A 27,494-nucleotide genomic window follows, 5' to 3' on the forward strand; every position below is an offset into this window, starting at 1 on the left:
TGCCCCTAACTTGTTTGTTTACAATGATGCCAACAGCATGCTAGGTAACTTTGTAGACTCTTTTAGTTTTGCCATGGTGACATTTGTGAGGCATTTCTTTTTGGACAGTACCCATTCCATTGGTGTCTACATTATCGCCTTTCTTGTAGATATGCACTTATGTTGCCAAAGGTACAACTCCGCTTTCTCAAAGGCCTAGGGGACCTCAGCAGTTGCCTCTCTTCTTTCCTCTGTGTTCGTCATTTTATCAAATTACTGGAAGCTGGGAGTTGAGGCCAAAAGGTACTTTCCTCTTCTTAAAAGTAACCTGAGTGTTGTATCTCTTCTCCTTGCCTGGAATTGTGCTATTTCTTGCATTCTTCTTCTTCTGGGACTCGAATTCTAACTGTTAGACTTGCTTCTTGTTTTCTCTGGCTTTTGCCTTTATTGATGTCTCCCTTCCTTCCCCTTTCTCCCCATCTCCTTTGCTTCTCTTTCTTTCCCTTCATTTTTTCTTCCTTTTTTGGGGAAACTTCAAGGTTCTCTCTTCTAAGGAAACATTTATTTACTTTCTATCTGTTGTTTTTGGATCATGCCAAACCATCATTTGAGTTTTGTTTTCTCTCATGTTCCCTCCTGAAATCCATCCTGTTAATCCTCCCTGCCATTCCACCCCTCACAGTCCCATCCCATTCTCTTCTCCCTGTTCCCTTCTCTTACACTCAGAAAAGTTCTGTGCACTTTTGGGGCATGTTACCTGTTTTGATTTTTTCTTCTGTGTTTTCATTCTGAGCTCTTAGAGCTGGCCCAGCAAACCTGCCTGGGCTTAGCAGTAAACCTGTGTCCTTTTTTATTACAAAGAGCGGACACATCTCCATAACCAAGACATTCCGACAGAGGAATGTGTGTGTGTCCGGGGGGATGTGTGTGTGTTTCTGTATCAACTTTAATCTTTTGCTGACTCGAAAAGTCAAACCAAGTTAAAGAAAATCATAAAACGGCCCAAAACTGACAGGTTTGATATTCCCTCTTTCTTCAGGTCTATATTATATATTTCCTTATTCCAATCAAATATTTACTGTTATTTTTACTGAAAATGTTACTGCAACAAAAATATCTTTTTATTACTCTACTGTACACTTTAAAATGGCTAAGATGGTCAATTGAATATTTTTAATTTTTTTTGTTTGTTTGTTTTTTGAGACAGGGTCTCACTCTGTGACCTAGACTGGAGTACAGTGGTGTGAACACAGCTCACTGCAGCCTTGACCTCCCAGGCTGAACTGTTCCTCCTGCCTCAGCTTCCTGAGTAGCTGGGACTACAGGCATGCACCATCATGCCCAGCTATTTTTTTTTTTTTTTAATTTCAGTAGAGATGAGGTCGCACTCTATTGTCCATGCTGGTCTCAAAACTCCTGAGTTCAAGTGATCCTCCTGCCTCAGCCTCCCAATGTGCTAGGATTACAGGCATGAGCCAGCACTCCTGACCTTCAATTGAGTTATAGGTGCTTTTCACCACAAAAAAAATTTTAATTGAGGCCACAATGTTTTCCATCTCCATAGGTATGTTCTTAAGGAGAATGAATTGCATTCTGAATCATTAGGAATGTTTTCCAAAAGCACTTATCTTTTTCTCTTAATACTGTATCCAAAATAAATGTTTTTTCCCCTAATAATATGAATCACCCACTAAACTCTTTGCTTCCTGAGATTTGAATTGTAAGGGTTCTTGTATGAAGAAAAAGCTCAATAAGTGTTTGTTGGATGAATACGGAAACCTTAATTTATCTCATGCCAGTTGTAATAATAATTAATATCTTCAGCACCACTACTATTACATCATATTTACCGCAACAGCTAACATGTATTGGCACTTGCTATGTGCCAGGGAATAACCCTTCAGAGATATTATCTAATCATAGCAGCTGTATGTAACTTTGTTTTTCTTTGAAATAACTTAATTTGGATTTCAAGATCTCATTCTATCAAGGTTATAGCTGCTTTTATCTCAGACACTTCTGGGTTGTTTTTGAGTTTGTTTCTGGGTTGTTTTTCTAAGTTTTAGGGTAGAGACAGACACTTTTTTTTAACCAATATAACTGCCCCCACCCCAACTCCTTTATTTACAGACTCTTGATACCATATTGAGCAGCGAAGTGCCAGCTGACTATTCCTTTTCTTTGCCTTCTTTGCAGCTGGGGTAACCAATTCTGGCCAGTGAGACATAAGAAGTCAGCTGAAAATTTCTAGCAAAGCTTTTGATTTCAGATGGCTTGATGCTAGCTCCTCCCTCCCTCTTCTTTCTTCCTGCTTTGATCTCAGATATGATCCCTGGAGCTGGGGCAGCAATCTTATGACCATGCAGGAAAAGCCAAAAATTACAAACACATTGTTGAACTATAGAACCAATTTGTAACCATCTGTTTTTTGGACATCTTATTATGTGAGAGAAATAAAGGTCTCTTTCTAAAGTCATTAGAATTGTCTTTTATGCTACTTGCAGCTGAATGTATTCTTAAGTAATACATGAGAGTTATAGAGTGCCATGGGTGTGATGGTTCTATTTTGTATTAGGGTCACTATTATCCCATCTGGTCCTTCATTACCATTCCACACAGGTCATCACTGAGGTGCCTTGTACGGAATGATTGTTGTAAGCCCTGCAACCTTCTATTCTAGATCTTTGCTATGATGGTGTTGACGGCAAGGGTCCCATCTGTTTCTGTGCCACTCAGGGATACGAGGATATTTTCAAGGCTGGCTATGGCTCTGTGGTGGACTATTACAATGATGGCTCTGATTTAACCACACCTTTAGGTATTCATGCCTTATATAGTCCTCCCCACACTGACTCTAGACTTGGTCTCATGACTTACTTTGGCTGATGGGTCATTGGCAAACAGTGCAAGCAGAGGCTCAGTAAGGTGCTTGTACACTGGGACTGGTCTGCTTGGAATGTTCCCAGCCACCATAGTATGAGAAACCCAAGCCCTACAGTGAAGCCAGTAGAAGAAAACTGAGACACTCCAGTTGACTCCCAACTGAGCAACCAGCCAACCACTACGAGCAACTGCCACCTATGCAAGTAAGTCATCTTGGGTAGTCCAACCAATTGAGCCTCCAAATGACTCCAGCCTCAGGTGAACCATATGGAGCAGGCATCTGAGCCTGGGTAATTCACAGAATCATAAGAGGTAATAAAATGCTTGATGACTTAAGCCACTAAGGTTTGGGGTATTTTGTTTCACAGTAATAGCTAACAGGAAAAGGCCTCTTCTTCTTAGGTACAAAATGATTTAGAGAGTCACAGTGTTATAATGAATAGTACAGCTATACAATTATTAAAATAGATAAGTATTTGCTTTTGCATTTTTGCTGCAAGTCCTATATATATAGTGCATATGAAACACAAGAAACCTGATACATTGATAAGCCATTTCGAAACACTACATTTTCTATTCTTTTCCACTTAGCATTTATATAGTGCTCATTATCACAGAATATAGGGGCTTTACAATATTATTATTTAGCATTTATATAACACTTTTTGCCTTCAGTGTATACTACAAATTATTTTACTTTAAAATCATTTAAATTTTAAAAGTACTTTAAAATCATCTAAATTTTAAAATTATTTCATAACTCTTTTTGCAGAGGAGAAAATATATAATAGAGCCTGAAGATGTAGTTGTATTGCTTCAGTCTCGTGATAAAACTTGAGTGGATGAGGAGTTGCTTCTTATGAACGAGCAAAGAAAGTGGTTACTTGAGAGGGAATCTACTCCTAATGAAGATCCTGTAAGTATTGTCAAAATGACAACAAAGGATTTAAATATTACATAAATGTTGATAAAGCAGCTGCAGGGCTTGAGAACATTGACTCCAATATTTAAAGAAGTTCAACTGTGGGTAAAATGCTATCAAACAGCACTGCATGCTACAGAGAAATCTTTCATGAAAGGAAGACTCATTTGATGTGGCAAACCTCATTTTTTTTCATTTTAAGAAATTGCCACAGTCATCCCAACCTTCAGCAACCACCCGCTGATGAGTCAGCGTCCATCAACATGGAGGCAAAACCCTCCACTAGCAAAAAGATTACCACTCACTGAAGGCTCAGATGGTGATGACCATTAGCATTTTTTAGCAATAAATTATTATAAAACTAAAATATGTTCATTGTTGTTTCAGACATAATGCTATTGTACACTTAATAGATTATAGTATAGTGTAAATGTAACTTTTATATGCACTGGGATATCAAAATATTTGGGTGACTCACTTTACTGAGAGATTAACTTTATTGTGGTGGTCTGGAATGGAACCCACAATATCTTTGAGGTATGCCTGTAGTGAAATATCCCAGCACTGTGTCACTCAACAATGACAACAGTCCTGGGCATTGATGAAGTTCAAGAATTGTGTATTCCATGAATATGCCTTCTGAGCTCCTCTCCCCTTAACAAACCCTCTAGAGTGGTTCCCATGGCGCTCCCTGTTAATGTGGCAAAACAGCATTTCAGCGTGGCTGAGGGAGCTCTGACAAAGATGTCCTGAAAGCATTGTCCTGCATGTGCCCTGTTTGGGAAACCTGAGGGAAGCCTTAAGGCTACAGTTAATTAGGAACGAATTTTTTAAATCAATGGTTAGGAATAATGGACTTTACTGTTAACGTTTTTTGAAGAATGAATATTAAGATTATGATTATTATCAAGAGTTTTAAATGACATAATAAAATGCTTGTAAAATTATCTCAAATGTTAACTGCAAAGTACAAAAGTGTATTGAAGTGTGATCTCAACTTTGTAAGTATAGACACAAATATTTATGGAGATCTGCATGGGAGATTGAAAGGAAATATGCCAGAATCTTTACAGTGATTATTTCTAGAAATGGGATTATGAAGCATTGCTTTTATATCCCTGTTCTTTTAAAATATTCTGTAAGTAGGTGTTACTCCTAGAATTACAAAAAGTTATATATTTTTCTTTAGAGACTTTATTTGTTGGATTTGGTTTGAAGAGTTATACATTTGTACAATTCAAATATCAAAATGCTTTAACAGGGTAAACATTGAGAGGTCTTACTGAGGATGGAGGCAGGACGTGACTCAGGAGGCAGGACTCAATCAACTTCAGAGGCAGGGCCCAGACACCGGACCAAATTGAGGACTAACTAAAACAGGGAGGAGGTGGAAGCACCTTTCCATGAGACACACCTACCAGTGTGCCATGTCAGTTTACCATTGCCATGGCAACAACCGGAAGTTACCACCCCTTTCCATGGCCACAACCCAACAACCCAGATGTTACCATCCTTTTTCTAGAAATGTCTGCATAATCTGCCCCTTAGTTTGCACATAATTAAAAACGGGTATAAATATGACTGCAGCACTGCCTCTGAGCAGCTATTCTGGGCACACTTTCTATGGGGTAGGCCTACTCTGCAGGGAGCAGTACTTCAGCTGCTGCTGTTCACTGTTGGTCCAATAAAAGTTGCTAATACCACTGGTTTGCCCTTGAATTCTTTCCTGGGGGAAACCACGGACCTTCCCAGGCTAAGCCCCAATTTGGGGGCTGCGTCATCTCCTCTACTCTGGTTTTCATCTCCTCCACTTCTCTATGAACACCTACTCATTTAGTTTCCTCTGCATTCTTCCTGAGTTCTTTTTGCAGATATAAGCAAATATGAAAGCATGTTGTTATCCTCTCCCCTTTCTTACACAAAAACAACATTACATACACTGCTTTGATCCATGGGCTGTAGAATGGATGTAGTATTAGCAGATGTATTAGTCAGTTCTCACACTGCTTTAAGAAATACTTGAGACTAGGTATTTTATACATAAAAGAGGTTTAATTGGCTTGGGGTTCTGCAGGCTGTGCAGGAAATACGATGCTGGCATCTGCATGACTTGGAAAGGCCTCAGGAAACTTACAATAATGGCAGAAGGTGAAGGGGGAGAGAGGTGTCTCACATGGCAGGAGCAGCAAAAGCAAAGGGAGAGGTGTCACACACTTTTAGACAACAAGATCTCATGAGAACCCACTCACTGTCACCAGAACAGCACGAAGGGGATGGTGCTAAACCATTCATGAGAAACATCTCCATGATCCAATCACCTTGCATCAGGCTCCACTTCAAACACTGGGAATTACAATTCAACATGAGATATGGGTGGGGACACAGATCCAAACCACCTCAACAGGCATGAAAATAACATTAATTTCTTTGTACATCTCCATCAGAGCTCATAAGTGACCAGGTATATTGTCAATGAGCAGTAATGTTTGGAAAAAAGCAATGTTTTTCTGAGCAGTAGTTCTCAATAGTGGGCTTAAAATATTCAGTAAACCATGTTTTAAACAAATGTGCTGTCATCTGGACTTTATTTTCCCCTTTTCAGAGCACAAGTAGAGTAGATTTAGTGTCATTCCTAAGGACCCTAGGATTTTCAGAATGGTTAATGAGCATTGGCTTTAACTTAAAGTCTCCAGTCACATTAGCCCCTAACAAGAGAGTCAGCCTCTCCTTTTAAATGTTAAAGCCAAGCATTGTCTTCTCTCTAGCTATGGAAGTCCTAGATGGCATCTTATTCCAATCCAAGGCTGTTTTGTCTCCACTGAAAATTTGTTAGTATGGCTACCTTTATCAATGATCTTAGCTAGATCTTCTGGATAGCTTGTTGCAGCTTCCCCATCAGCACTCGCTGCTTCACTTTGCACTTTTATGTTATGGAGAAAACTTTATTCCTTAAACCTCACAAACCAACTCTGCCAGCTGTCAGTTTTTCTTCTGCAGCTTCCTTACCCTTCTCAGCCTTCATTCATTGAAGCTTAATTATTTCTAGCTTTTGACTTAAAGTGGGAGACTTGTACCTCTTCCTTTCACCTGAATACTTAGAGGTCATTGTAGGGTCTATTAATTGGCCTAATTTTAATATCACTGTGTCTCAGGGAATAGGGAGACCCAAGGAGGGGGAGAGATGGGGAAACAATGGTCAGTACAGCAGTCAGAACAAAAACAACATTTATCAATTAAGTTCATTGTCTTATATAGGTATAGCTCATGGCACCCCAAAACAATCACAATAGTAACATCAAAGATCACGGCTCTCAGATCAACAAAACAGATATAGTAATAATTAAAATATTTGAAATATTTCAAACTTTGAAATTTGAATATTGTGAGAATTACCAAAGTGTGACACAGAGACACAAAGTGAGCGATATACTCGCTCAACGCAGGATCGACACGAACCTTCAACTTGTAAAAATGCTGTAGTATCAAATATTTGTGTTGCTGGTAAAACTTGGAATGGAGAGGAAAGACAAGAGGATGTCAAGAGGTGGTCTTTGTTTAATGAGTTATTCATAAGCACACTTATTATGTAGCTCTTCCAGTACTACAGTGGGGTGTGTGTGTGTGTGTGTGTGTGTGTGTGTGTTTTGCATGTTGGTCCATTTTTTTTACAAATGAAATATATAAACATATTGAAATGAAGTTTAGGAAGAAGTCACACAGTCTTGTAGTTAGGTTATAGAAGATTTAAAGTTGAAAGACTTGCATCTGAATTCTGGTTCTGACTCTTAAAAACTGTCTTTTTTTCAAAACTCTCTGTGGGGGTGAGGGGAGGCCCTGTAGCCCACCCAACTCCAAACTAAAGAGTCCGAACTAGATTTGGTAGATGTGTCTTTATTTATATTTGTATATATTTTGTTAACAGGGCTATAGCATGATTGAAATAATATTCAGCAGAGGCTAATTTGGCAATGATCTGGCAGATGGAATGGAGAAAAGAGAGACAGAGACAGCAGACTTGGGAGTAGTCCAAGGGAATAAAGGAGGGAATGGAAAAAGGAGACTGTGAAGGAAGAACTGATGGGGTTTGAAAATTGCTTTAATGCTAGGGGCAAGGAAAATGGAAACAAAGTAGCAAAAAGACCTATATTTAAAAGAACAGGTGGTGAGGGATTAATTTGGAAGTGGGAAAGGGCAAATAATGAGTTTAGTTTCAAACAAGCTGAGCTTCAAATGCAATATATACACAAAGAAAGAAAGGGGAGTAGCAAGATGAGATGGGCAAGAAAAGTTAAATATGTGGGTAAAAGAATTCAGATGCTAGACCAGAACTGGGGGCAGCATGAGAGACACATGGTAAGGATGTTCCCAAGATGGTCTGGCAAAGGTTCTCTTTGGATCCATAAGGCAACAGAAAACACAGATTATTTAATGAAATTGAAACAATAAGCAGAATATTGAGGAGTAACACCAAATTTGACTGAAAGCTCCATTCTAAAGAGATAAATAATTCTTAACGTGAGACGGGGGGTTTATGATATATCAACTTAAGAAGTACTAGAATCTAAAGCCATTGTCTTCAAGTGGGGACTCCAGGGAACACCCAGCAGTTGATGAAATCAGAAAATTTTTATGTCATCCCAAAGGAAACTAAGATACAAAAGATTGAGATACACTGCCCCTGCTGACTGTGAACAACCTTTAAAATCTGCCCTTGGCTTTGGGAATGCTTTGAATGAATTTGCTGTGAGTTGCTTAAGAAGAGGCAGAGGGCGGAGTTTGCAACTAGAATTGTTAGGAAGAAATGAATTGGATTACAGAGATAGAGAAGATGCATTCTCATTCTAACGCCCAAATATATTAGGTCTTTAGGTAACTGAATAGACAGGAAAAAAAACAAATAGCAAAAGCATAGACTACAGTTTCCCCTTGAGGTGGTAGCCTACATGGAGCAGTTGAGAGAAGCATGAAAAGTAGTTTCTTACAAGAACTTTAATCAGTCTTTGATTATCGACATTGGTCTATGTACCTTGCAGATTAACCTTGGAAGTTACCTTGTTTTCTTCTAGTTGGCTACCTCACATTGACAATTCCAAAGAGTATACACCCATTTTCATTTAAGACTATATAAAAACGCATTAAAACTTTTTCCGTGAAAATAATTCATAATTGTTTGCTTTCCAAAATCCAGTGTGAAGAGATTTTTAAATCATCTGATAATTTAGGAAGATCTATATTAATACAGTGTTTCAATAATATCTTGAAAATCAGATTGAATGACTTCCTGGAGTGAAACGTTCCCAGTCCTAAATCATTCTCTGGGAAGGGAGACATATTTGAACAGCTGTATATCAGTTTTTTTTGTCTCATTATATACAAGTCTTTGTATTTTCCATGTCCCCAGGTCAAAGACCACCAGAGACACAAAGTTGGTTTATTGATGGAATTGGGTCAGTTGGCTCATTGTGATGAGGGAGACCTCACATCACGAGGCACCATGGGGCATCTCAGTAAGAGGATGTTGAAAAGATCTTATTATAGGCCTGGGACATGTTTAGGAGATTTTAGGGAGCGTTCAAGGCTGCTGTCAGGAAGGAGGGACTATTCCACGACTGACATTTTTACATTGCAGGTGAGAAGAACAATGCAAGGCTAACACTGTAATTGTCAAAGCAGCAGCAGTCACTAGGCCCGAATATGGGATGTTTGGATGGTTTTGTGGCTTGGACAATATTCTTGTTTTGTCTTGATAGATCAGAGTGACTGAATGGCCTTGAATGACATTGGTATCCTGTGCTGTGAAACAGCTTATGTTAAATGGATGAACACCATGGCCTAGCTGTGAGTGGCGAGCCAGCTCGTAGCAACACTGGGGCCTCGCTGATAGTACCAGCCCTGCTCTCCACTAACTGAGGCTGCTTTTCTCTTAGTATGAGCTCTCCCCAAATGCTGCTACTTTCCAGTTTCTCAGCAATTAGCACCATGTGTGTTTATTCATCCAACAAGTTTCTATTAAGGACCTCCTGTGTGCTAAAGCTATAATAGTAGGCAAAACAGATATAGATCTCTTAAAATTAGAGACAGTGAGTAGAAGAAAGAGGGAAATTCATTAATTTTTAAAAATCCAGATATTTCATTACAAGCTGAGATAGTTATTATGAAGGAAATATGGAAAGAGTTCTCAGAAGCTGTAACTATTCTAAAGAGTCAAAAAATGATGTTTGAGCAGAAATCCAAAGGATAGGTGAGAGTTGGTCAGGTGAAGAAGGTGGGGAGGGAGGGTGGGAAAGGCATTCTGGGTAGACTGAATGGTCTACCATTCAGAATGCAAAGACCCTGAGGCAGAGGGGCTTTCGAGAAACCCAAAGAAGGCTAGTATGGCTGGCTCCCTACTCATCTCTAAGCTATTTCCAAGTCTTCTCTTGGACCAAACAGTATTTATTATCATATTCAGCATTTTAAACAATGAATTTTAAAACCCAATGGGTTGTTTGAAAGCCAATTAGCTTTAGCTGAAGAAAAGCCACCCTGATGACATATAAGAGTTAATACAGTTTCCAGAAGCAATAGTCTTAGCCTCTGAGAACTCATCAAAACCTTTAATGTTCCAATTTGAACCTAGAACTTTAGTGTTTTCACACTGAATGCTTGGATCATTCCTGCTCTTCTCCCCTAATTTTAAAATTACTTTCTTGTATTCTATGTCTTTCCTTAATTCCCTAGCCCCCCTGAGGGTGGAGTTCTATCCTATTCCTCTTCACATGCCCCCCAGCACCTTGGCATTTAGTTGGTTTTGTTGGTTTAACTAACATTTATTGAGTAATGTACCTATTTACACTCCACACTAGGAAACAAACTCTAAAAGGATGGATCTGTCCTCAGAAAGTTTAGAGTTGTGCAAGAATCTAACCCACCATCTGATAAAAGTGAAATCCAACTTTTTAGCCACCTTATCAAATTATTCGACATAAATTTCTGTATGGCTCCTCCCATGATAAAATAATCTTTATTTTACACTTCAAGGAAACTACTTTTAATACTATTTTCTATTTTTTTCAAAATGAAGTTTGACGATTACAAGATGTCGTTACTGTTGTTAAAACCAAGTGGCTTAATTGTGATCCCATTTGCAATTGATGTTTTCACCTTAGGGTATTTGAAAATGAGGTGTGTTTCCTTTTATGTTTTCAATGGCAGCCCCTTGTAATGGTTGTATGAGCACAAGACTGAGAATTAGGAGCCCTTCATTCTGTCCCTGACTCACCAGGTTACCCAACTTAACCTCATCTCATCTGTGAAATGCGGATAATAATACTTACCTCCCTCACTGGGGTATCATGAGTATTAATTAGAGTTTGTCAAGTGCTTTGAGATCTTCAGATGAAAGGCCCCGTGGAAGCTCAGTATAAAGTACTATTCTATAAATCTCCCCCACCCCCCACTTTCACCTGAACGGTGATTACCAATTATAGCCAGCTCTAAAAGGCGCTAATGCCGCATTCAGACACGACAAGGCAAGTTTTATTGGTCCATTAGGACATGTCTATTTGAAGGAATTAGTTTTGTGAAAATGGTTATTATGCCAAGGGCTTTTATTTTAGGCAGTCGTTGCTCTTAGTAGTTAATAGTTAAATATTAAGCCATTTGGAAAGACTGGTTTCACGTTTTGATTGGAAGGACAAGCCTTCATGCCATGCCATTTACATCTAAAGAAGCTTAGGCATGTGGTGTGGGAGAACCTACTTCCCATAAAATGAAATTATATTTATATGGAAGCCAACTTTGGTTTCTGAGAAACCAGCTGGATGGTGAAGACAATACTATCCACTTAATTAGAAAAGGAAGAAGTGACTCCCACATATAATTTTCTGGATTCTAATTTCAAAGAATTCGTAACTCACGAAATATTAATTCTGTCATTAGAACCACATTTCATATGTGGCAGCAAGCTAAATCAGTTCATGGTACCTTTTTTAAAAAAAAAACCTCTTAGCAAGCTAATGTTCAACTGCAGAAAGGGGGCATGAACTCTTAGCTGATTGTTGGATTGAAATAATGTATGTTCTTTGAATAATCAAAGCACTATTAATTTATCCTGTTCCAGGTTTGTTTGTATGTTTTTTCTGATCTACTATCAGAGATTTTCCTGGTTCAAAAGTAATTGATTATTTCCTCAGAAAGCAGGTTATTAGCTAGATGAGACCATTTCAGAAGCTAATTGAGTTGTTACAATGAAGATCTTATTGAGAAGTCAGGTGACATATTCATATTTTCATGACTACAAATTTCTTTTTAAAAATATAAAGTAGAAATTCTTTAAAAAGTCAGTTTCGTCAATCATTGTAGAATTGTGTTTTTAAAAAATTTGAAAGGCAAGACAGAAGATAGAGTGACAAAATTTTACCATTATTTTTTCATATAGAAAGTAATAAACTAGTTTCTGATCATATAGATCACAAGGTGACTTATCTTCATGAAATTAATTCATGTCATGTTCATAAACACTGTATGACCTCATTTAGATTCATTCCCACTTTGTGATAATTTAGGTGTAAAGAGCAGTAAAGCCACCATTGTTTTACCCATGAAGACAGTGCTCCTTAAGTAAATTCACTGTGTAAACAAGGGAAACGGGCTTTCTTTACTTAAGAGTGAGGTCTAACATTGTCCAGGGCCTGAGAAACCAGTTAGTGGCATTGTGGGCATACAAAAATCATGTCAATTACAGATGATTCTTATCTATCTATTAACATACCTAGCAGTCCGCAGCTAAAACTTATAACCCCGTTATCCTGATCATAATTTTGCTGTTTGTTTACTAACACAAACACATATCTTTTTTTAAAAAATCACAGATTTAAGTGATCTAATGAGCTTTCTTCTATGTTTATTTTATTATTCTAAAAATATTTTCATTAACACTGAAAATCATTTATTCATTCATTCAACAAACACTACCCCAACTGAGAATGCTATTGTCCCTGACTGGGAGGTGGGAGAGTAGAAAGACATTTTTTAAAAATGTTGGCCAGGCATGGTGGATCACACCTGTAATCCCAGCCCTTTGGAAGGGCAAGGCCAGTAAGGATTGCTTGAGCCCAAGAGTTCAAGCAGCCTGGGCAACATAGTGAAACCTCATCTCTACTAAAACTAAAAATTAAAAAATTAGCCAGGTGTGGTGGTGCACGCCTGCGGTCCCAACTCCTAGGGAGGGTGAAGCGGGAGGATTGTTTGAGTCCAGGGGATCAAGGCTGCAGTGAGCTATGATCATGCCACTGCAGCCTGGGTGACAAAGCAAGACCCTGTCTCCAAATAATAAATATTTTAAAATTGTTGTGTAGTGTGACATAGAAAGGAGAATCTTATTTATTCTGGCAGATTATGGGGAGGGCAGATGGTGGAAAGGATGATGCCAGGCTGCATCTTCTGAGAAAACAGTGAGGAGTTGTGAGAGGTGGGGAGGGGGCAGGCAGGAATGGAGGGGTAGCTGGCATGCACCGGGGTGGGCAGACTGAGAAGCAGGGCAGGCTCCGGTCAGCAGTGGCCTTACTATTCATGCTAAACAAGTTTGATTTTATCCCAAACATGATTTGACATTGTTGGAGGGTGTTAGTAGTGGGATGTGACCAGATTTAGGTTTAAAAGGTCTCTTGGGGGCTGGGCGCAGTGGCTCATGCCTGTAATCCCAGCACTTTGGGAGGCCGAGGCAGGTGGATCACAAGGTTAGGAGATAGAGACCATCCTAGCCAACATGGTGAAACCACATCTCTAATAAAAATACAAAAATTAGCTGGGCATGGTGGTCCGCGCCTGTAATCCCAACTACTTGGGAGGCTGAAGCAGGAGAATGGCTTGAACCCTGGAGGCAGAGGTTGCTGTGAGCCGAGATCGTGCCACTGCATTCCAGCCTAGTGACAGAGCGAGACTCCATCTCAGAAAAAAAAAAAAAAAGATCTCTTGGGAAACCCTGCTACTTTCCAGACCTGGCTTATCATCAAAACCACTAAAAAACACAAACAAAAGCAAAAACCCTTTTAAAATTTCTTTACAAAGAGTGAAAACACAAAAAACCAGAATCATATAAAAAAGGAAAGGCAAACGATTCCTTGTTTCTGTCACACTTTCACTAACATAAAAAGGTTGTCTATCACTTTTTAAAAAGTTTTCTCCCAGTCTTTATGCAGATCCAAGCAAATAAGACTATGAAATCTTTTCACCAGGCATGGTAATACTGTTATCCCAGCACTTTGGGAACCAAGGTGAGAGGATTGCTTGAGGTCAGAATTTTGAGACCAGCCTGGGAAACATAGTGAGATCCCATCTCTACAAATAATAATAATAATAAAAATTTTAAAAAATTATCTGGGTGTTCTGGACTCCCCAAGACCGGTGGCCTCCACTCAGGTTCTCCCGTCCTGGGGTGAGGCTTCCCGTGGCCTGGACTTCTCCATTCACCTGTGGATTTGTGTGAAATGCGACCTCAGGAGGGTCAAGACCCCCACAGGGAGGCCACAGCGGGGCAGCTGGTGCCCCAGGTCCTCACCCAGACTGTGCTGGGTTCCCTCTGTTGTGGATTTGGGGTTCGTGTCTCCTACCAGCCACTGCTTCCTCCTGAGCTCTCAGCCTCCCACCCCTCGTCTTCCTTCCTGCGGTGGCCCTGATGCATGGTGACCACTGCCCGGCTCGGCTCCTTACTCCAGTCATACCCTTGAGCATTCTCAAGCCATCCACAGTGGGAGATTCCAACTCATGTGGAGTTTTCAGTTGTTGCGGGAGGTTGGGTGTTTTCAAACATTAAAGACATTTTGAGTAAATAAATTTGCTTGATATAAACCACCCCCTCAAAAAAAAAAATCAGCTGGGTGTGATGGCACATGCCTGTAGGCCCAGCTACTTGGGAGGCGAGGCAGGAAAATAGCTTGAGCTCAGGAGTTCAAGGCTACAGTGAGCTACGATTGTGCCACTCCAGCCTGGGCAACAGAGTGAGGCCTTGTCAGGAAGGAAGGAAGGAAACAAAGAGAGAGAGAGAGGGAGAAATGAAAAAGAAAAAGTCTTATTTTCCTTTTCTTAACCTGAAGACAGCATGTCATAGTCATCATTCTGCACCTTGCTTTTTTTTTTTTTTTTGAAACAGGGTTCTTGCTATACTGCCCAGGCGGGTCTCAAATTCCTGGGCTCCAGCAGTCCACCCACCTCAGCCTCCTGAGTAGCTGGAATTACAGGTCCGGGCCATGGCAGCCATCTGCTTTTTGGAATTGTTATGGAAGGGCTCAACTGGGGAGTCTTTATCTGCACAAGCCTCCTTGCTGACAATGATAATCAGATGGAAATACAGGCCTACGCGAAGGATTGAAAGAATATAAGTTTGGAAGAAAGAGCCCAGTTCAAAAGCAGTAGGAGTGGAAAGAAAGCCACATTTCCAGGGATATTAGGATCCTGGGTAAGAGAAATTCCTATTGTAATTAGGCTAAAATCTTCAACATAGTCAAACGAGGTATTTTCTATTCCTTGTAAGTCAAGTTTCACCCCTGTAGCCCCCTAAACAAGGAAAGGGTAGATGCTGCTGAGGGAAGAAGGAGGTGTGGGGTAAGGGGATACTGGCTCGGTGGAGAAAGTGTAGGCAGGCAGAGGCTTCTGCTCTACGCCCCTCAGGGTGACACGGAGGGACTGGGTTTGATTCCTAGGGGATCCCTCGGTAATCTTGTGGGGAAACAGGAAGGCACCTCATATTCTCTGGGGGACTGCAGAGAGATACTTAGGTTAGCTGAGCTGCCTGGCAAGCCTCCTAGAAGGTTACAGCACTGGGTGTGGCAGGTCCTTGACCTGGAAGTCTTCTGGGCGGACCTTCTACAACAGAGCCCAGTGGGGATCAGCGCCATGCCTCAGGACTGCCATGGCATCAGAGGACTGAGGCGGCTCCTCCACAGGATGGGCTTCTGGGCCCAGGCTGAGCCGCCGAGCCCCCAGTGCCAACACTAGGCATGGGGTCAGGATAAAGACCTGGACTGTTAGACCCGAGCCCCCTGCTCTTCCCCGAACCCTTGATACACACACCAAGGGGCCATCTTGGACAGGAGCCGAGGGAGGGACAACAAATCTGAAAAAGCCAGGATTTATCCGATGAGACAAATGACCTTAAACATATGTTTAAGTTAGTGGGTTAGGCCGAGTTTACATGTATTGCCAACAATGATGAGCAGGTGATTATAACAAGGAAAAAAAGCAATTTTTTGTTTACATATCTAACTGTAAGAAATACACATGCAACTCCACTGCACTACTATTTAAGTTTTTTTAAAAATAATATATGAGATTTTAGACTTCTCCCAAGACCAGAACATTCAAAGATGGCTAAAATAATTTTGCTCAAGGTCCAGAGAAGCTCTATTAAAATATGCAGGTCAGAGAAGAATTGAGCCGATTACAGATATGTTTATTGGCCTCATATTTTAAAGGTGAAAATTAGGAAGGCTCTTAAAGAGTTATGAGGCCAGTGGTAGGACTTGTTTTAGAATTGCCACTCACGAGTTCTGGCTTTCTCTACTTAAGACTATTCTCTTTTTACATATCACTTTTGTGGTTTCTTTGGCATACTTTTGTATTTTACTTATGAAAGCATGGAAAAAGTTGTGTCATTAATAGAGCTTTGCAAGTAGCAATCACTATGGATCTCTCAACCCCCAGGGCCACTGGAGAATTGAGCAGCCTAAATCTCTGCAGTCTGGCTGGAGACTTCGCTGCATTGCTGATGATACATGTTGATCAATAATTGTTTTCCAAAAAATAAAGTTTTGATTTGTGTACTATAAAAATCATTGTTCTTTTAAGGCTGAAAGAATCCCTGCTCCCAAAAAGGACATGATTCCTTGGTAGAAAAAAACTGATCCCTGAGAAAATTCACCTTCAGCATAGCTGGTTTCCTAGATACACGTTTTCCCTTTGAATGTGATAGCCACAGTGGCAAAGCTTCCAGACGAGGGTCCAGTTACCATTTCCATACCGCTGAAAAAAGTAATTGGATGTGCAGCATTCATATGCACACACAGCTTATTCTGTTAATTGAGGCATAAAACACGGTATGAAGAACTGACAAACATTTTTTTCTTAGGCTCCTAAAATGTTTGTGAGGTCCAAAATTTATCAGCAATTGAGGTGTACCATGTAAAGAGTTGCCATACATTATTTGATCACAAAATCATGTGGTTCTTAGGTAAATGGCTTAATTGTATAGCATTTTTAAATTATGTGTAATTGTAAGACTTGGTGTTATATAATTTGGTTGCTGTTGCTCTTCATTAAAGACTTTTGATAGTAATATAAGCCTTGCGTACTTGGTGATGCCAAAGGCTTATCCATTAGATGTAAGTGTTATTACAGCAATAAAACATGTCTGTATTCCTCCTGGTATAGATGTTATGCTTTTTTAAAAAAAGAAAAAATGTTTAGAAGCTTTTTTTGTAAATAAAAGAAAATAAAAACCATTTAAAATAACATTTTTACTATAGGACAGATAATTCAGAGAAAAACAATTATGAATTAAAACATTTCAAGTGAAGAAGTCAAGAATTTACTATTGAGAAAAAAGAAAGCTTAACCAGATTGATTCAATGTATTACTATAATTGTTTGATTCTGATATCATTCTTTCCATACAGGTAGTTTTATGTTTGGAGTTCTTTTGGGGAAGAGTTTATGCCTTATTTCTCAAATCTTCTAGCCCTGGGATCTTCTTTCACCTTAGATTCAATCTTTCCTGCCTTTTCTAAAAAGAAAAGCTTTCACACATGCTAAGACTGCATTTTCAATTTTTATCCTGGTAAAGCAAAGCAAAAATAAACAAACAAAATTTCAGCTATTTAAAATAAGTGAAATCTGCTCGGATGTTTTGAAAGTTAACTAAGAAAATGTTAGGGGAAATTTCACATGGGTAGCATTTCAGGGACTTCTCTTAGCTTTTCAGTTTTCACAATGGATGTCTCTTTTTCAGTCTACCTTTGGAGGCATTTGGGTGGAAATGGGGAGAAACTGAGTTACTTGTCAAAATTATTCCATGCAAGAAAATGTGGTGTTTTGGGGTCTCAGTATTAACCATTTGGGCAGAGACCCACTAATTGTACAAGGAAATGGATGAAGTACTTGCCAATAGTCTTTGTGTGAGGCCGATTCATATTATGATAAGTATTTACTGAGTGCCCATTATTTGCCAGGCACTGGGAATTCTGATGGGATTTTACTCAGAATCATTCATGTTTAGTTCACATTTGATGAATCAGAAAGCAGGCTTTAAACCATATGATGGTTAATATTGAGTGTCGACTTGATTGTATTGAAGGATGCAAAGTACTGTTCCTGGGTGTGTCTGTGAGGGTGTTGCCAAAGGAGAGCAACATCTGAATCAGTGGACTGGGGAAGGCAGACCCACCCTCAATCTGGGTGGGCACAATCTAATCAGCTCCCAGCACAGCCAGACTAAAAGCAGTCAGAAGAACGTGGAAAGACTAGACTGGCTAAGTCTCCTGGCCTACATCTTTCTCCCATGCTGGATGCTTCCTGCCCTCATACATCGGACTCCAAGTTCTTCAGGTTTTGGACTCTTGAACTTTCACCAGTGATTTACCAGGGGCTCTCGGGACTTCAGCCACAGACTAAAGTCTGTACTATTCGCTTGCCTAATTTTGAGGTTTTGGGACTTGGATTGGCTTTCTGGCTCCTCAGCTTGCAGACGGCCTCTTTAGGGACCTCCCCTTGTGATGGTGTGAGTCAATTCTCCTAATAAATGCCCCTTCGTATATACATCTATCCTATTAGTCCTGTCCTCCTAGAGAACCTAATACAAACCAGAATCATCAATTCTCTTCTAATCTTTGGGGAAAAGAAATCTGTCTTATTTTTAAAAGTATAGCTAGTAAAACAAATTTTCATCTCTTTTTTTAGTTCACACAGTCAGCAGGATGATAGTGGGAAAGGCATTTACTTACTGTGGACCCTGGGTTTCTCATCTAAAATTAGGGAATTAATTAGAACAAAAGATTTCGAAGTGGTTCTCAAACCGTCATGTGCATTGGAGTCACCTGGAGGGTTTGTTGAAATGCTAATTTCTGGACCCCACCCCCAGATTTTCTGATTCAGTAGGTCTAGGGTGGGGCTGAGAATTTGTTTTTCTAACAGGTTCCCAGGTGATGCCCATCTGGGATCACACTTTGAAAACCACTGGCTTAGGGTACTTTGATCTACCCATAACTCCTGACCTTCAGTGTTTAACGATATATGATCTTTTCCATTAAACTTTCTCAAAAGATTTTTCTTATGATAATTTCATCTAAGACTGTGCAGACTAGCACCTAGAACATTTATTCAGTAATCCCTCATCCCAGTGTAGATTTCCAAAATTTGGACACTGTGAGAGTTAAGAGCAATTCCTTTATATCCAAGAATGCATGAAAGTGATCTTCATTTCTGGATTCATGCCTTATTTATTTACACGTAAGTGATAACCAGCTCTGCTCTGCTGAAACTTTCAGCTGCTTTCACTCCCCCCTTTTCTTCCTGGCAGATCTTGAGTCTTTGCAGGGAGGAAAAGGAGAATACCTTCTTGGCATGTAAAGTCAGGCACAAACATTGATGAGTGGAAGTGTAAATAAAGCTGTGGTCAAGTTGTTGAGCTTTTCTATAATCAAGCAGGTTCTGAAAAATCTGTGGGATCTATATAAAAATGTTTTAATGTCTGTGTAGGGGGTGGTAACTCTAAAATAAACTCTTTTTTTTTTTTTTTTTTGAGACAGAGTCTTGCTCTGTTGCCCAGGCTGGAGTAAAGTGGGGCGGTCTCAGCTCACTGAAACCTCTGCCTCAGGGGTTCAAGCAATTCTCGTGCCTCAGCCTCCCAAGTAGCTGGCACTATAGGACTACAGGCACAGGCCACCACGCCTAGCTAATTTTTTTGTATTTTTAGTAAAGACAGGGTGTTACCATGTTGCCCAGGCTGGTCTCCTGAGCTCAGGCCATCTGCCCACCTTGGCCTCCTCCCAAAGTGCTAGGATTGCAGGCACGAGCCACCGCGCCCAACCTAAAATGAACTCTGACACATGCCACAGATAAGAAGAAATTGGAGGAATCAATGTGACCAGGTCAATGTCCTTTGGCTTCTTGTTTTTTTTTTCCCATCTAATTTTCATCCTTATGTAAATTTTTCCCATATCAAGCCACAATCTCCTTGATCCAAATCTTGCATGAAAGTCTTTGGCTCTCCCCATTGGTGGCCCCAAAGGATCTTGAACCCTGGGCAAATGGCAATGACCTGCTCTTGGCCACCTGGATCAGGTCAAGTTGTGCTTAGACTTTGGATGAGGTACAAGCAGTGGGGCCTGCTCATACCTCCAACACATCCAAAGTTGCTGTGGGTCTTCTGGTCAGCCCATATCTGGCTACATCTGTCATGTTCAATTTTATACTATTCTAAGTTTTCATTAAGGTACATATTTATCAACAACAACAACATACATGATACTGATATTTGCTTCTCATTTTACTCTTTTGCATTTAAATGGTGGTAGGAAAATGGTCTTCCCTTAGGGTGATAGGCTCATAAGATTAGAAATAATCTATTCTGGGATTTTCAACCTTATTCAAGAGCATCACAGTTCAGAGGGTGCCTTTGGGGCCACCAGGGATGGAAGTATGGAGCTGGTTAAACAGATCCTCTCAATTAGCTTGGCTTTCATCTTTTTTATATATTAGGGTTCTACATAGGATTTTGTTTAAAAGACATTTAGCAGCTTTAAAAAGTGCAGTTTGAGGCCAGGCTCACACCTGTAATCCCACCATTTTAGGAGACCAAGCTGGGAGGATCATTTGAGGCCAAAAGTTTGAAACCAGCCTGGGCAGCATAGCAAGACCTCATCTCTACAAAAATTTTTCAAAAAAATGAGGCATGGTGGCACACACCTTTAGTCCTAGCTACTCAGGAGGCTGAAGTGGGAAGATCACTTGAGCCCAGGAGTTCAAGGCCGCAGTAAGCTATGATGGTGCCACTGTGCTCCAGCCTGGGCAACAGAGTGAGATCCTGTCTCTAAAAAAAAAAAAAAAATACTCCTGTTTGAAAACCAATTTAATCTAACCCCCCATTGTGCAATTGAGAAAACTGAGACTTGGATATTAGTCTAAGGTCATGCAGTTAGAATTAGCTGGGTGGAAGGTGTGGTCTCTACAAGTTCAGGTAATTTGTTTTTCACATGTCTGTCTGCAGGCCCCAGGTGGTGACTAACATTCATTTTTAAATGCTCACATTATTTATTTATTTATTTTATTAACTTTTTGTGAATTGTATTCTCTGATGACTGGCATCTTTATAAGAGAAAAGAGAGGGAGATTCAGACAGACACAGAGAAATGCAGAGAGAATTTTGTTGACCTAAAATTAACCATTTTAAAGTGCCTAATTGTGTGGCATTTAGTAAATTCACAACGTTATGCAAACAACACTTCTTTCTCTCTCTCTTTTATTTTTATTTTTATTTTTTGGGAAACGGAGTTTCACTCTTGTCGCCCAGGCTGGAGTGCAGTGGCGTGATCTTGGCTTATTGCAACCTCCACCACCCGGGTTCAGGCAAATCTCCTGTCTCAGCCTCCCTAGTAGCTGAGATTACAGGCACGTGTCACCATGCCAGCTAATTTTTGTATTTTTAGTAGAGATTGGGTTTCACCATGTTGGTCAGGCTGGTCTCAAACTCCTGACCTCAGATGATCTGCCCACCTCAGCCTCCCAAAGTTCTGGGATCACAGGCATGAGCCACCACGCCCCGCTAAGCATCACCTCTTTGTTGTTCCAGAACACTTTAGTCACCCCAAAAGGAAAGAGTTCCCATGAATCAATGACACTCCATTCTTTAAGCTACTCTAGCCCCTGGCAACCACAAATCTGCTTTCTGTCTCTGTGGATTTACATGTTCTAGATGTTTCTTATAAATGAAATCATATGATATATGGTCTTTTGTGTCTGGCTTCTCTCATTCAGCATAATGTTTTCTAGGTTCATTCACATCATAACACGTTAGTACTTCTTTCCTTTTTATGATTGAATAATATTCCATTGTATGGATATACCACATTTGTTTATTGTAGTTTCTTTATTTTCATTTTCTCTTCTAAGGCACCCTATTCTTGTTCCTGGAAGCAGGTTGCCTATAGGATTGAATCCATGGGGGTGGGAACACATAAGGATGACAGCTAAATAACTACACTCAAGGCCTTCTTTTCAATTCTCCAGGGCCCACTATTGGTCCCTTTAGCAATCAGCTTGGTACTGACCTTGAATCAGTCACTTGATCTCCCTGTCCCTCAATTTCCTCAGCTATAAAGTAGGCTTGATGACTGCCTGCTACCCATCCCACAGGGAATAACGAGTTAATGCTCATTAAAAGCTTTCAGCTTCTCAGATGTTAGGCACCATATATTGTAGATAAGTACAACGTAGCAATCTAATAAGCATCCTCTGGGAGTTCAGTTTGTTTTTCCTAATTATCTTTTTTAAAAATGACAAACCTCAGCAAATTTTCCCAGGCATGTGGGGTGCACCCTTTCTCATTCCAGAACATGCCTTACTCTTGGGCATAGTGGGGGTATGCTCTCAGGGCTACCTGAAAGGGGTCTTTTCTCTGCTTGCTCCAGCACATTACCTGCTCATCAATTCTAGAATCAATGTAGGGTGTTAAAGATGACTGAGCAGCCACCAATTGCGAAATGTAAGACAATTGGGTCTACGATCTCATTAGATTCTTAAGGCAGCCATGTGATACAGATGTTACTCCAATCTGAATATGAAGCCATGGAAGCCCAGTGGGATTATGTGACTCGTGCAAAGTTCCAAAGCCAGGAACAAGAGGAGGTAGGACTCAGTCCTGCTTGTGTAACATCTTTGCAGTCTGTGCTGCTTCACTTTCAGAATGGACTGGTGGCATTCCTGAGAAGGTTTTGAGTGGTCATATTGGACTCTGTGCATCTGAAAGGTCTTGGGAGCATAGTAAGATGGAATGGAAGAAGCAAACATACTGATTTGAATGGGACACCCCCTAAATTCATGTCCACTCAGAACCTCAGAATGTGATCTTATTTGGAATGAGGATCTTTGCAGATGTAGTTGGTTAAGATGACGTCACTTAATCTCCATGTGCCTCAGTTTCCTCAGCTATAAAGTAGGCTTGATGACTGTCTGCTACCCATAAGGGTAGGCCCTAAGTCCAATGACTGGTGTCTTTTTTTTTTTTTTTTCTTCAAGACAGAGTTTCACTCTGTAGCCCAGGCTAGAGTGCAGTGGTGCGATCTCTGCTCACTGCAAGCTCCACCTCCCGGGTTCATGCCATTCTCCTATCTCAGCCGTAGCTGGGACTACAGACGCCTGCCACCGGGCCCGGCTAATTTTTTGTATTTTTAGTAGAGACCGGGTTTCACCATGTTAGCCAGGATGGTCTCTATCTCCTGACCTCGTGATCCACCCACCTCGGCCTCCCAAAGTGCTGGGATTACAGGCGTGAGCCACCACGCCCAGCCGACTGGTGTCTTTTTAAGAGAAAGTAGAGGGAGATTCAGATGCACACAGAGGGAAGAAGGCAGAGGTGGGAGTGATAAAGCTGCAAGCCAAGGAATGCCAAAGATTGCCAGAAACCACCAGAAGCTAAGAAAAGGCAAAGAAAAAATCTGCCTTAGAACCTCTGGAGGAAGCAAGGCCCTGCCAGAGCCTTGATTTCAGCTTCCAGAACTGTGAGCTAATACATTCCTGTTGTTTTAAGCCGCCCAGTTTATGGTACAGAAGTCCTTGGAAACCAATACATAAACCTTCCTACATTTTGTAAGTTGGCCTGTGGACTCTTCCACTGGACTCTTCATGTCACAGTTAATTATGGAATGAGAAAATATTCTGAACTGAACTGTTTAGATTATCAGAAATTGAAATTTTATGAAAAAGAAATCCCTTCCCATGAGCAGCCTTTAGCCACCTGGCTATGATGATTCTCAAGAAACAAAAATGTAAGTGGAAAAGAAAAAGTTTATAAAGGAATAGAATGATATATATAAGTAAGTATAACTACTATAGTAAGTATTCTACCCTTAAGTAGGTATAATTACTAAATTTCTTTTTAAAGAAATAGACTAGAAGGCATAGGTTTGATGCCCAGGGAAGTGAAAAGATTGCTAGTGTTTGACACAGTTTATTTAATGAAAAAGAAGAAAGAGCTGGAAACAAATAATAAATAAATTGAGCTGGGCGCGGTGGCTCACGCCTGTAATCCCAGCACTTTGGGAGGCCAAGGCGGGCAGATCATGAGGTCAGGAAACGGAGGCCGTCCTGGCTAACACAGTGAAACCCCGTCTCTACTAAAAATACAAAAAACAATTAGCCAGGCATGGTGGCAGGCACCTGTAGTCCCAGCTACTTGGGAGGCTGAGGCAGGAGAATGGTGTGAACTTGGGAGGTGGAACTTGCAGTGAGCAGAGATCCTGCCACTGCACTCCAGCCTGGGCGACAGAGTGAGACTCTGTCTAAATAAATAAATAAATAGAAGTGAAAAACAAGAAAATGTTAACCTGAACTTAAAATGTTGGTTGCAACATATTTACCAAGACTAGTCTTCTGGTGAGTGCATCTGGAAATTCAGGGTCAAGTGGATTTTTCTCTCTAGGTTGAGTACAGGGATTAATGGAAGGCAAAGATGATATCATTTATCAAAGTAATATAGATTAGGTGTGGGAGATTTTTGACTGATGTCCGCTTGTGTTGCTTTTTATTAATTGGTTCATCTTACACTTCACTGCCGAAGCTTATACAGAGGGTGGTGGTCAAAGTTTGGCTAAAAAGAGCCTAATTTTCAGGTTGAGGGGTGGATAGTCAGCCATTTTTCATTCAGTTGGGCAGAAAGAGCAGAGGATAGATGACCCAAAGTCCTGATTTCTATTTCAAATTCTCCATCAACTAGCTTATGACCTTGCATAAGATCACCCAATATCCACAAGTCTCAGTTTTCTCTTCTGTTTTATGAAAGAACCAAGCAACATGATGTGTAGAATACCTGTATGTACTATGAATAAAATACCCCTTTTCCAGTTAAATAAAGAAGCCAAACATGATAACGGTGTTTCAAGATGTACAGAGATTGGGGTACGGGCCAACTCAAAGGACGTAGGTAAATGTACTGTTTATTCGGAGCAGAATTAATGATTTAAGATGAGGTTTCATGAAAGCCTAAGTACATAAGCCAAATGAATTCTATCAATTAACTTGATGATATCCCAAATTCATTGCTGTACATGCAGGTCCAAATGATTATATCCCCCTGATATTCTGCATTAGAAGAAACTGACACAAAGCCTTAAAATGATAGTCTTAAGAAAACAGATTAATGCATTAATATTTTATAGCAAAATCTCTAATCTAAAGAAAAAATGCTTTCCAAAAGTAATGACAATGGAATGAGACCATGTGATGGTTAATATTGAGTGTCAACTTGATTGAATTGAAGGATGTAAAGTATTGATCCTGGGTGTGTCTGTGATGGTGTCGCCAAAGGAGATTAGCATTTGAGCCAGTGGGCCAGGAAAGGCAGACCCACCCTTAATCTGAGTGGGCACAATCTAATCAGCTACCAGCATGGCCAGAATATAAAGCAGGCAGAAAAATGTGTAAAGGCTAGACTGGCTTAGCCTCCCAGCCTACATCTTTCTCCCATGCTGGATGCTTCCTGCCCTCGAACATCGGACTCCAAGTTCTTCAGCTTTGGGACTCAGACCGGCTTCCTTGCTCTTCCATTTGCAGATGGCATATTGTGGGACCTTGTGATTGTATGAGTTAATACTACTTAATAAACTCCCTTTTACATATATCTATCCTATAGTTCTGTCCCTCTAGAGAACCCTGACTAATACAGACCAATGAACTTAGTAAAAGGAAATGAGATCACCTTTATAGTCTTCTCTGCATACATACCTGCACATAAAAATGTCAAAATGCCTTGTTTTTGGTAGATGCTCAAAAAAAGTTGGTTGGATGAATAAAAACTTTCCTCTTGTATTGCACCAATTGTTTCCCTTCCTCTTCCATTTTTACTTTGTTTTTATAAAATATTATATTTTTAATAAAATGTTTTTATATTTTATATTTTTACTTTGATTTTCTAGGGTTTTGTTTTGTTTTGTGTTTTAGATTTGGGGGCAGCACCATAAAAAACTGATCACCCAGGCACCTCCTTGCTCCTTCCCTGGCAGTCCCTAACTGATCCATTTAGGCTAAACTTTTGATGAAACCATGAAACTCACCATTAAAGATTCCCAAGACTTCATTCTCAAAATAATAGTATGCTCATTCATTTCAAATGCAAACTAACAAAAAATACCCAATCCAAGTTTTCCCACAAGTTAAGCCAACATCAAAAATTATTTTTCTGTGCCAAATTTTTAGTACATTAAAAGTTATGAGTATCTGTAGGTTGAATTTGGGCCAGTAAGGAGAGTTTCATTTCCTTGACAGGACTAAATTTTTATGGGGAACTCTCATAATCAGGATTTCTTTAGCAATCACATCTAACACAATTTCTGAATTCCATAGAACTAACCGACTACCATTGTCTATATCAGTTTATAGTCTCCTGGCAGTCACAGGCCATTTAACCTAATGGATAGCAGAGTTTGCAGCTGAAATTGGGTGGGAGAGCTAGAGCTTGTAACTTATCCTTTTTGGGCCATCCTGTCTTAAAACTGTTTCAGTCCATTTTCTGGACACTGTGAATATTCAGCTTACAAGAATGTCAGTCATAATTGATATTTGTAAAAAGAGCTTTCAGATCCATGGATGAAAGGCATGAGATAAATACAGAGTATTATTATTATTAATCATGATTGTTGTTATTATTACAATTGCTGGCTATTATTATAGTTTTATTAGAACCTCTCCAAAGGTCATGTTGATGATCTTGACGTTTCTTAAGAACAGGATTCTTAGCTCCTTTATCCGTCCTAGTTTATCCATTGCTTCGTTTTAACTGTTAAGGATTTAAGCCAATTGAATTATTAGAGCTTAGTGAGAATAGCTCCAGCAGAGTTGGAGGGTAAATCATATCAGCTTTGGTGAACAAGGTGCAAGATAATGCTCAAAAAAAGTGAAGAGCTCTCTTTATGTTATGCCTCTCCTATCACTATTCTGTGACAAGATTTTCACTCTGTGGAAATCAATTATCTTATAAGGAGGATAATTTAGCATTAATCACCCTGTTGACAGTTTATAGGCTTTGATTCTAAGTTCTCTATTTATATCTCCAATTCAATGAACTCTTTCTTGATGCAAATTATCCATTTTTCCAAGTTTTTGTATTTTTATATTATTTATCAGTCTATAGAATGACAAATAGCATACTCTTTGTATACTATTTTATATTATTTATCAGTCTATAGAATGACAATATACTATTTGTATACTATTTTTATATTATTTATCAGTCTATAGAATGACAAATAGTGTACCATTTGTCATTCTATAGACTGATAAATAATATAAAAATACAAAAACATGGAAAAAGGTAATGTCCACCTTCAATAGTGGCCAGCCTCATTGGAAAGAAGTCGACAACTAGAATACCTTATAATAAGTACTGTGATGGAAATATGCATAGCACTCTCATGGAACTCAGGGGAGAGGTCACCAGACTGTGGAGCAGGAATGCCTGGGTAAGGATG

General features: G+C 39.9%; 1 long non-coding RNA gene across 1 annotated transcript in view; it reads left to right on the forward strand.

Annotated features, from left to right (window-relative positions):
- The window catches only part of LOC129136857 (uncharacterized), a 175,335-nt gene continuing 147,841 nt past the window's right edge, over nucleotides 1-27,494 (forward strand). Inside the window, exons 1-2 of the long non-coding RNA XR_008538871.2 lie at nucleotides 1-282; nucleotides 3,635-3,778. This is a non-coding gene — a long non-coding RNA (uncharacterized LOC129136857). The remainder of the gene's footprint in view (nucleotides 283-3,634; nucleotides 3,779-27,494) is intronic.

The sequence above is a fragment of the Pan troglodytes genome, chromosome 14, assembly GCF_028858775.2.
Source record: "Pan troglodytes isolate AG18354 chromosome 14, NHGRI_mPanTro3-v2.0_pri, whole genome shotgun sequence".
Classification (NCBI taxonomy): domain Eukaryota; kingdom Metazoa; phylum Chordata; class Mammalia; order Primates; family Hominidae; genus Pan; species Pan troglodytes.